This window comes from Octopus bimaculoides, chromosome 18, assembly GCF_046866305.1.
Source record: "Octopus bimaculoides isolate indiv1 chromosome 18, ASM4686630v1, whole genome shotgun sequence".
In the NCBI taxonomy this organism is placed as follows: Eukaryota; Metazoa; Mollusca; class Cephalopoda; order Octopoda; family Octopodidae; genus Octopus; species Octopus bimaculoides.
The window spans coordinates 46,962,157-46,972,372 of NC_142945.1; positions in this window are offsets into that span (position 1 = coordinate 46,962,157).

The following is a 10,216-nucleotide window of genomic DNA, read 5'->3' on the forward strand; positions in this document are numbered from 1 at the left end:
AATGTATCCGGAATTGGTAATGCCCACCTCATCCCCTCACTCCACAAGCACTTTCCGAACTGGGCTTCTTGTAAATGTCTTCAGTCTTCGGGATGAAAGTCTTCCAGGAGTCACCGTTCGATTGACGCTAAGTGTCACGCCCAGAACACAATCGTTCTACCCTACCATTATTCCTCAAAAGAATGCAAGAGTTTACTTTCCACCGACCACGTTAACCGAACTGAGAGTATCTTACAATATTTCAGATCTCAGACTCCTGAATTAAGTCCTCACTTCACACAGGACTGCAAGTGTTCCACAAGACGAACTGAAAGAGCTGTGTATCTTAACTTACAACAACGACATCTGCTTTAGATAACACAACCTTAGAACATGTCTATGTATCATACGGTACGGCATATCGGACCTGCCAGCGGGATCCGGACAAAACCCCACCATATATATGCATGTATGTGTCTCTGTGTCTGTCCCCCTACTATCACCATCGCTTGACAACCGATGTCGATGTGTTTACGTCCCCGTGACATAGTGGTTCGGCAAAAAAAAACCGATAGAATAAGTACTAGACTTGCAAAGAATAAGTCCTGGGGTCGATTTTTTCGACTAAAGGCGGTGCTCCAGCATGGCCCCAGTCAAATGACTGAAACAAGTAAAAGAATATAGAGTACACACACATACACTAATACATGTATGTGTGTATCGATATGGAATAACTTGTAAGCCGTTCTTGCGGGCTTTAAGAGCCATGAGAGGTATTGTCAGAGATAGGGAGACCCAACTTGTGATGTTTCTTACAGTGAAATGTCATTTTCCGTCTACCAAATCCACTTGCAAGTCTTTTGTTGGCCTTGTAAGGGCTACAGAAGACTGAGCAGAAGACCACATGGTTGGGAAGCAAGATTGTGATCAACTACACGGCTATACCGAAATCTTACACCCGTAAGAATTTTTGCGAACAGGGGGAAACGGCCCCACGCTACGTCACTGCCAAGCGATTTGGTTTCCGTAGAGTTCTGTTCACTTTAAATGATCCCAGGAAAAGCACCAAAACTCTGGTGCCGTCTCTGAAAGGTCCCTCCCTCGCTCCTCCTCCACCCCACCTCCGCTCTCTCTCTTCCTCTCCCTTCTCTCTCTCCCTCTCCTTTCTCTCTCCCTCTCCCTCACCTTTCTCTCTTCCTCTCCCTTGCCTTTCTCTCTCTTCCTCTCCCTCCACTCTCTCCCTTTGTTTTGTTTGGTGTACTCCATCAACTCCAAGCACTTCCTTTGAGAAAGACATAACCGACGAGTTTGCTTTGTTTGTTTTTGCTGTTGTTGTTATTTTCTCTAATTTATATATTTTGTTGTGGTTGTTGTTTTATCATGTTGTTGATGTTGTTGTTGATGATACATTCGATGTGATAACATGTTTGTTTGTCTTTACATTTTCTTTTACTTTTTCCTTGGTGATGGTGGTAGTGATAGCGTTGTTCTTATTGTTGGTGGTGGTGTTGCTAGAAGTAGAGGTGGTGGTGGTGGTGCTGCTGCTGCTACTGCTTCTAGAAGAGGTGGTGATGGTGGTGATGGTGGTTGTGGTGATGATGGTTATGGCAGTAGTAGTGTTATGATGGCGTTGTTGTTGTTGTTGTTGTTGGTGGTGGTGGTGGTGGCATTAGTGGATTGTTTGCTGTCTCTTTGAATCATCTTGTTTTCCCGAATAGAACAACCGTCACGGGTCGTCTCTTTCGCCTTCACCTCTTTGACACGCAACGCTTCCTCCTCCTCCTTCTCCATGTCGTCGTTGTAGGTTAAGGAAGAGGCGGAGGAGAACACGGCGCTGGAGGCGAAGAACGTTAGAGGACGTCAGTGTGTGTGTGTGTGTGTGTGCGTGCGCATGTGTGCGTGCCTATGTTTGTACCCAGAGATATATGTATGTGTATATGCATGCATGTCTGTATATAGGCACGTTATATGTACTCCTCTTATGTAAATGCATCAGTGTATGTGTACGCATTTGTGTGTATATCAATGTAAGTAAGCATATGTGTGTGTATACACACATGTATGTGTATATACTTATATTGACACTTGTATGCCTGTATGTGTATGTTTATGTATGTGTGAGTATGTATGCGTGTATCTGTGTGTGTGTGTGTATGTATGTGTGTACGCGCATGAAAGTGTGTGTGTGTGTCTGTGAGTGGGTGTGTATATTTGTATGTGTGTGTGTATATTTGTATGTGTGTGTGTATATTTGCGTGTGTGTATGTGTGTGTATATTTGTATGCATGTGTGTGTATTTGTATGTGTGTGTATATTTGTATGTGTGTGTGTGTATTTGTATGTGTGTGTATATTTGTATGTGTGTGTGTGTATTTGTATGTGTGTGTATATTTGTATGTGTGTGTGTGTGTGTGTGTGTGTGTGTGTGTATTTGTATGTGTGTGTATCTGTCAGGTATTACAGAACAGTTTCACTTCTTATCAGATTCAACAAGTTGACTTTTACTAATCAGTTCACCACTCTCCCCTCCTCTTCCCTCCCCTCATCCAAATTCTTTATCTGCAGAAGATAAAATGTTTGACCTGCCAGCAACAACGTTGAACGGGAAGAAGAAGAAAAAAAATGGATAAACTTGGTATTATATTTCACAACAGTAAATCTCAGTAATACATGGCTGTATTCTTATTTACCAATCTTTCCTCGGCAGACAATAATTTGGCTCACATGTCAAAACATACCGTCTGCCTTTACATTATTGTTAGTACAATGGACGCTCTTACGAAGAGAAGGGACTCCTACGTGATCAGTCGGTGCGATGGAAATACGAGCCAGAGCCCTCTCAAACCAAACCCAACTGATGGACATATTGGTTAATGGGCGATCTTTCGATACGAGTCCTGAATATCGGCCTTTCCCGTAAAAAGTGTCTTCGGCGATCTTTACCAAAGATCGGCCTTTTCCGTAAAAAGTGTTGGAGAGAAACAGGGAAACGACGTCATAAAAGCGAAAGACATACAGGGAGCGCGATTTATTTTGAAGGGTTTAGGGTTAGGGTTACGGAATTCGGTCCCTAACCGTAATCCTAACCCTAACACCCTAACCCTGACACTAAAACCGTAACACCGTAGTGGAGATCGTGCGGGTGTTACGGAAAAGGCCGATCTTTGGTAAACATCGCCGAAGACACTTTTTACGGTCGCAGTCCACTGACTGAAACGATTAAAAGATAAATGACAAAAGATAATGTCTAAATATGTTACAGCGACCAGCCGTGGGGCAAAAAGGCTAGTGTGGTTTAATTTGACCATATTATGAATTCTAATGAAAAACAAGCAATTAATTTGTTTTGTAAACTGTTAATTTTAATCTCAAATGGAAATTGCTATTTATTTTTAGTTCATCAATTAACTCTTTTAGACCTAAATTATTTCATTATTTGGAAAATTATTTTTGTGATTCAAAATAGCTCATGCAATAAATTATTATAACAGCTATATAAATCATTTGGCTTTAGAGTCTCTGAATATTATCGAACTAGAATCACAGATAACACTAGAGAAATGGCAGATGAGACTGCAAAGAACTATATGCGAAGAAAAAAAATCCATCCATCCAACCATCCATCTTCTCAACCCACTATTCCTGGAAGGGTCATGGGTATAGAGTCCTCAGGCATCTCCTCCATAGAGTTCTTTAAGAAGCAATTGTCGTTACAGTTTTCGGCTAGATTCCTAAGCGTGACCAGTTGAGGTTGTGCAACACGATTTTTGTCCTTGGATAGCAACTATTTATTTTCTATTTGCTTACCCCTAAAAAGTATAAAAAATGGCTAATATTTCCTTCAAAGTTTGCTTATTTTACATTTATTCAAACCCCAAAGAATTTCTCTCAACACATGGCTATGATGCTCCGCCACTACTCCTGCTCATAATTAGAGATGCACATACTGTCAGCCATTACGGGACATACTCAAGTGATTAACGTCAAGCAACCGACAAGCAAATCTGTAGTACCGAGCAGAATATTTGCTATTATGATATTTCTACATCAACAACTCAGCGCAGAAACAGTCTGAGATGTGATGGAAAATAGCTCCGTTTCAAAACATTGATGTCCAAGTCACAAAAGCAGAGTTTGAAGGAAATAGTAGACATTTCCTATGAATTCTAGATAAAAGCAAATAGGATATATATATATAGGTTAGTTGAGTTAGAGGTTAAAATAACCGTCTAAGGGATAGAAATATCCATTACACTACGGTATATTACCTATATTTAACCATGGACATACATATGTAAACATATTATGTTCATAAGTTATAGGAAAAGACAAGGATAAACGTGGGTTCATCAAGAATCAAAATTTAAAGAAAACTGAAAATCGACAAGTATTGATTGACAACTACTGACCTGCATCAACTGTTATTTATTTATTAATTCAAAGCAAATAGACTACATCCATCTAACAGCAGCTTTCAATGTTATATGGTATTGTCGTTGATATTCAAAATAGTTTACATATTTTTACACATTAATATTTTTACATATTTTGAATATCAATAGCGATACCATATAACAGTGAAAGCAGAAACAGCTGTTAGATGGATGCAGTATATTTGCTTTGAATTAATATATAACAATTGATGTAAGTCAATTGTTGTTAATCAATACTTCTCCATTTTCTGTTTTCTTTATATATATATATATATATATATATATATATATATATATATATATATATTGTAAATGCAAAAATAAAAACAAAAACACAAAGGATTCTGCGGTACACGTGTTTCAAGCTTTATAGTTTTATAGTTGTTACATCAGTGTATAATTGACAAGATAAAGCTATCTTCAGCCGCAAATGTATGTATTCTCTCCCAAGAATTATATCACATAGGCGTTAAAGTAGGAAGAAAGATGAGATATAAGAGGTGAGGTTCCGTTTGGTATTTTGCATTGTACCATACCTCGTAGAATTCTTAATTTGATATATTTATACATAATTTTCTCGGTACTCCGGAATCCGTCCATACCTTGCCACAATTCAGTGTGTACACACACACATGTATTATTTCAAATGGTATGCAGTAGGGAGTGAGTATGACATTTGTTGGTATGGTGACAACTTTTATTTAGATACATATATGGTAGAGTTTTACCAATGTAATAAAGCGAAACTGAAAAAAAAACTTCGACAATCCGAGCGAGAGCGAACAAAAACTCCCCCCTCTCACGGGAGTGGTTAAATTTAAAAGTCAACAAGGGAAGTAAGTCTAATAAGATCAGTTGATTGAAATAATTCTTTCTGATATAGACTCAAGATTTGAAATTTGGGTGGAAGGTGTGTTCAACTGATTACATTGACCACAGTGCTTAACTGGTACTTATGTTATCGAGCCCGAAAGGACGAAAGACAAAGACGACCTCGGCGGAATTTGAACTCTCCCATGTATGTAATATAGTGAGTTGAACTAATTTGATTCATTAAGATAATCCAAGAAATAAGTAGGTAAAAACAACCTCAAAAGTTTTTAATTACTGATTTCAGACATAACGTATCTAGGAACACATTATCTGTTAACTTTTCCTTTTTTTTAAAAAAAAAGACAATAGAGTGACATATAGAGGGAGTATATTTAATTGCTATTTCTTGCAGGTTCAACGACCACATAGAACCCTTTCTGCCTTTCATTGTTGTTTCTGGTTGTGACAGGCTTCTTTCCAGTTTTATTTTTTTTCCTTTCTTATTTTGTTTCACTCAGAATGACTTCCACGTTCTTCTTGCGATATATATATATATATATATATTTGTGCGTGTGTATATATATATTTTTTCATACCATATGTTTTTTGTTCTACATCATCCCTCTAGTACCACCACGTAGGTACATTAGGAAGTTATACTGTATTACAACAATTACAAAGATTTGTTGAACTTAATGACATCTTTCAAAACCTCTCTGTCTATCTATCTATCTATCTACCTCTCGCTCGCTCTACTTACTGTCTCTCTATCAGTGGCGTGCGGTGACGTCCGAGGTTGGGCATGCAATGAATTTCTCCCCCCCCCCCGGCAATTTTTCAGTAAAAGAATTTTCGTATTCCTACGATTTACATATGAGAGATTCTGAATATGCAATCACCCCCGTATGACCTAAAATAAGCAGGGAATAAAAAATGGCTCTGTAGAGATGAGCCTGAAATAAGTGTATTGTTTGTATTTTTCCCTCTCTTCGTAACGTCAGTACTTTCCCATCCTCATTCTCCCTTAAAAATGTCTAAAAATCATAAGTGAAATGGAGTAAAGATGAAATTGGATTCTGTTAATATTTTTGCATATTCGGAATCTCTGTTAAAGGGAGGAATCCGAAAAAATTTTTTCACAAAATTTCGTTTTTGAAAAGGGTGCGATTCTGCATTAGCCCCTATACCTGTTGGTTCAGCTGAATCAATTTGAAATGATTTAATAAAGAGAACACATTTAGTTACATTATATGGCCATGGTTTTAGATAGTTACGCTCTCGAAGACAAGTCAGGTGCTTTATCTTGCTACTTGTCAATTCCGGGAAAATTATTGATAATCAAGCAGACTGTTCTGAGACTTACTGAACTCCGTATATTAAAAGACTACGTCTCACGCACACACATTGAAAATACACGCATATACATGAATACACACACAATGAAAGACAGCGAAAATTCAACATTGCAAAATATGCAGCGCATACCTTGCTTGCCTGAGACTGCACGCCCCTGCTCTCTATACTACCCATTCTTCCATCCCCCACTTCTATTTTGCTTTCTACTTCCTATCTACCTCTCTGTCATTCCTCCTGTCTCCCTCTCTCTCTCTCTCTATATATATATATGTATATTCATTTCTATCTATCTATCTCTCCTCTCCTTCCCGACTCACATTCTACTTCTGTCTCTCCTCTCCGACACATTACCTTTCACTCCACCGTACTTTCCTACATCAAACCATCCTCCAGCCACCACCACGTTTTTGTTTTCCTTTCCCTCTCTATCTCTCTCTCTTGTCTTCCTTTCCCTCTCTATTCCATCTGTCTCTTTCCCACATTCCCCTTCACATCTAACTATCTGCTTCACTATCTTCTCTTTCTCTCTCTCATTCATGTTTGTTGTCTTTCTCTCTACGGTCGTCTGACTCACTGGACCCTTTCAATCAGACATTCCTTCATAAAAACCAATAAACTTCAGGGTTTCCTTTTTAATCTTTTTGGTTTTGCATTTATTCTTTTACGCTTTCTTTCATTCCTTTCTTTCTCACCTACTTTTCCCTGCAATTCTTCTGTTTTCCCCCTCGTTCACGTCCTCTCTCTTCTTCTTTCATTCCCCCCACCCCCCTCTCTCTCTGACTACACACACGCGCGCGCAATCATGTACGGAACCACACATACAAGTACTAAGTACTTCATTTTTATTCAAGTACAAACTCGTGCACAAACACACGTACACACACACGCGCGTGCACGCACACACACACACACACACTCTAGTACAGGTTCAGGAACATTCACAGACACACACACTCTCGTACAGGTTCAGGAACATTCACACACACACACACACACACACACATACAGAGTCCAGTCATATTGGAGTGTCAAATGCGGTGGTTGTGTAGAACCGTTTAGGTTACGGTGCTTTACGTTGCTGAATTCAAATCCTGCCGCGGTCGACTTTTGCTTTTTGATCCATCCAATGTGGATAAAACAAACGAAGGCCACACCTTAAAGCAGTTATGGGCAACCTGTGACCGGCGAGACTTTCTGAATGACATGCCTAACAAAAAATTATCGGAAATATCTTTAGAAACGTGATCCGCCATTTGACGACTCTCGTGCGGCTCGCTGCTCGATAAAGGTTGCCCACGTCTGCCTTAAAGACTGACCTTCCTATTCGGGACTAGAAAATACTTACCTTCTCCCACCCCATTAATGACTACTAACTCCCAAGGCCGAATTAGACCCATAAAGGACCTAAGCACTTAAAATATTTTGGTGCCCCTTTCAAAATGAAACAAAACTGACAGAAAGATGGAAAATAATGTTCATTTTTGTATACTTCCACTTTATATCTGAAAAGTTTTCTCCTATTTTTTTTTTTTTTATATGCGAAGTCCTCACCTCAAATGCGAACACCAGATCCTCACTATGACACCATAAACACTTCGAAATTATATTTCCAATTATATAAACAACTTTGAATATCATTTTAATAAGTTTAAAGTGATTTCTTTTGTACCCTAAACCATTTACTATTCCTGTGGAGCCCCCTCCTTCCCTTGATGCCTTAAGCATATGCTTATTTTGTTTAATGGTTAATTCAGCGCTGCTAAACCTCAACAAAACTTAAATAGGACCCACACTAGAGTAATTCTCCTACATCTGGGATGATGACACTGATCTTAGACACACACACAAATACCATGGACTACATCCAAAAGAAGGTCATCCCAGCTGATTCACATGAAATCACTTATCAACACGCTCCAATCCCGGTTCACCGACAAGTTAGTCTCCTCTCTCTGCTTTTTACCACAATTACAATGGCCTCATCCAGAAGTGTAAAACGTGGTAAGGAGCATTTCCGAACAATACATTCGATCTACGAAGTTAAGACAGGCCCCCGAGATACAGACCTAAAGGTCAGGAATACTGTGGGGTCATATGCGGCCCAGTTTGATAAAAAAATTATTCAAATCTTATTTGATTTCTGATCTAATCGCTTGTGTCATAATGACTTGGATTATTTTGAGATCGGAATAAGATTTCTATCTTTTATCTTTTATATTTTCCTTGTTTTAGTCAACGGACTGCGGCCATGCTGAGGGCACTGCCCTGAAGGGCTTTAACCGAACAAATCGACCCTAGTACTTATTCTAGCGGTCTCTTTAGAGGTGGGGGACATAAACAAAACAAGACCTGTTGCCAAGCGGTGGAGACAAACACGAAGACGCAGATACACATACGTGTGTCTGTGTGTACATATATATATATATACGACTGGTCAACCCAAAGTGCCACATAGTGAGACTGAACGCGAAACCGTGTAGTTGGAAAGCAAACTACTTACCACACAGACTAGAAAAATAATATATATTTCGTTTCTTTCTCGGAGTAAAAATATAAATTTGCTTAATCACGGCTTAACTCAGTCAACTTTGACACAATATAATCCAAAGAAAATTCGTAAGAAGTCTGGTTCGAGGAGTCACATGTGTGAATGGATTAAACGTTATCCTTGACTTAGCTATGACATTCACAATTATTGTCAGCATTTGTGTTGCCCGTGCGAAGTATTTTTAATATACATGGAAATAGACAAAACGGCTCGCAAACAAAACATGCAAAAAGTGTTTGTCATCAAGCAAGCCGTAATGAAATCAGTGCACCACTATCGAGCGAATACAAAATATAAAAATGTCAGGGTTGGGTCAAGTAAGTACAATACGAAAGCAGTAGGAGTACCAGAAGGTTATTATAAACACTCTGTTGTTTATAATAACCAATGAAACCCGGTTTATAATATCCAATGAAACATAACTCGACAAAGCCAGGCAAAAGAACCGGGGTCATTTGAAACTCGGGTCCAAGAGACAATCTTTGGCTGCGACTAAAACTGAAAAGCTAGGTAGATGTAATAGACTTCAGCTTTTATCGTTTGTCTTTTATCTAGACCTAATAGCAGCTAACCCTCAGGGCCATTGCGCCTCTACGTTAGTTTAATATATATATATATATATATATAGAGAGAGAGAGAGAGAGAGAGATGGACACACGCTCACGCGCGCGTGTATGAGTATATTTGTGTGTTTGTCCCCACCCCCTCACCATCGCTTTACAACCGATGTTGGTGTGTTTACGTCCCCGTAACTTAGCGGTTCGGCAAAAGAGATCGATAGAATAAGTACTCGTGGGGTCCAGCTCGTATCCGAGCATTGGGTGGGTTCGTCAGTCTCCATCCAGTCTCCTCGGCAGATGTTTGTGCCGAATGTGACTTTGGAATCCAAGTCGGTGGTGAAAGAGTCGTGGGCAGAATTCGCACGGGATGGTCAGTGCGGGTCGAGTGTGTTGAAGACGCTCCTTTCTTCTCCTATGTTTTACTTCCTCATTCTGTTGTCTGTTCTGCTTGAAGAAGCTGGCTCCATTGCGGATAGCTATCCTCCAGGTTGTCCTCTCCATGGCAATCTGTTCCCATGAGGATGGCT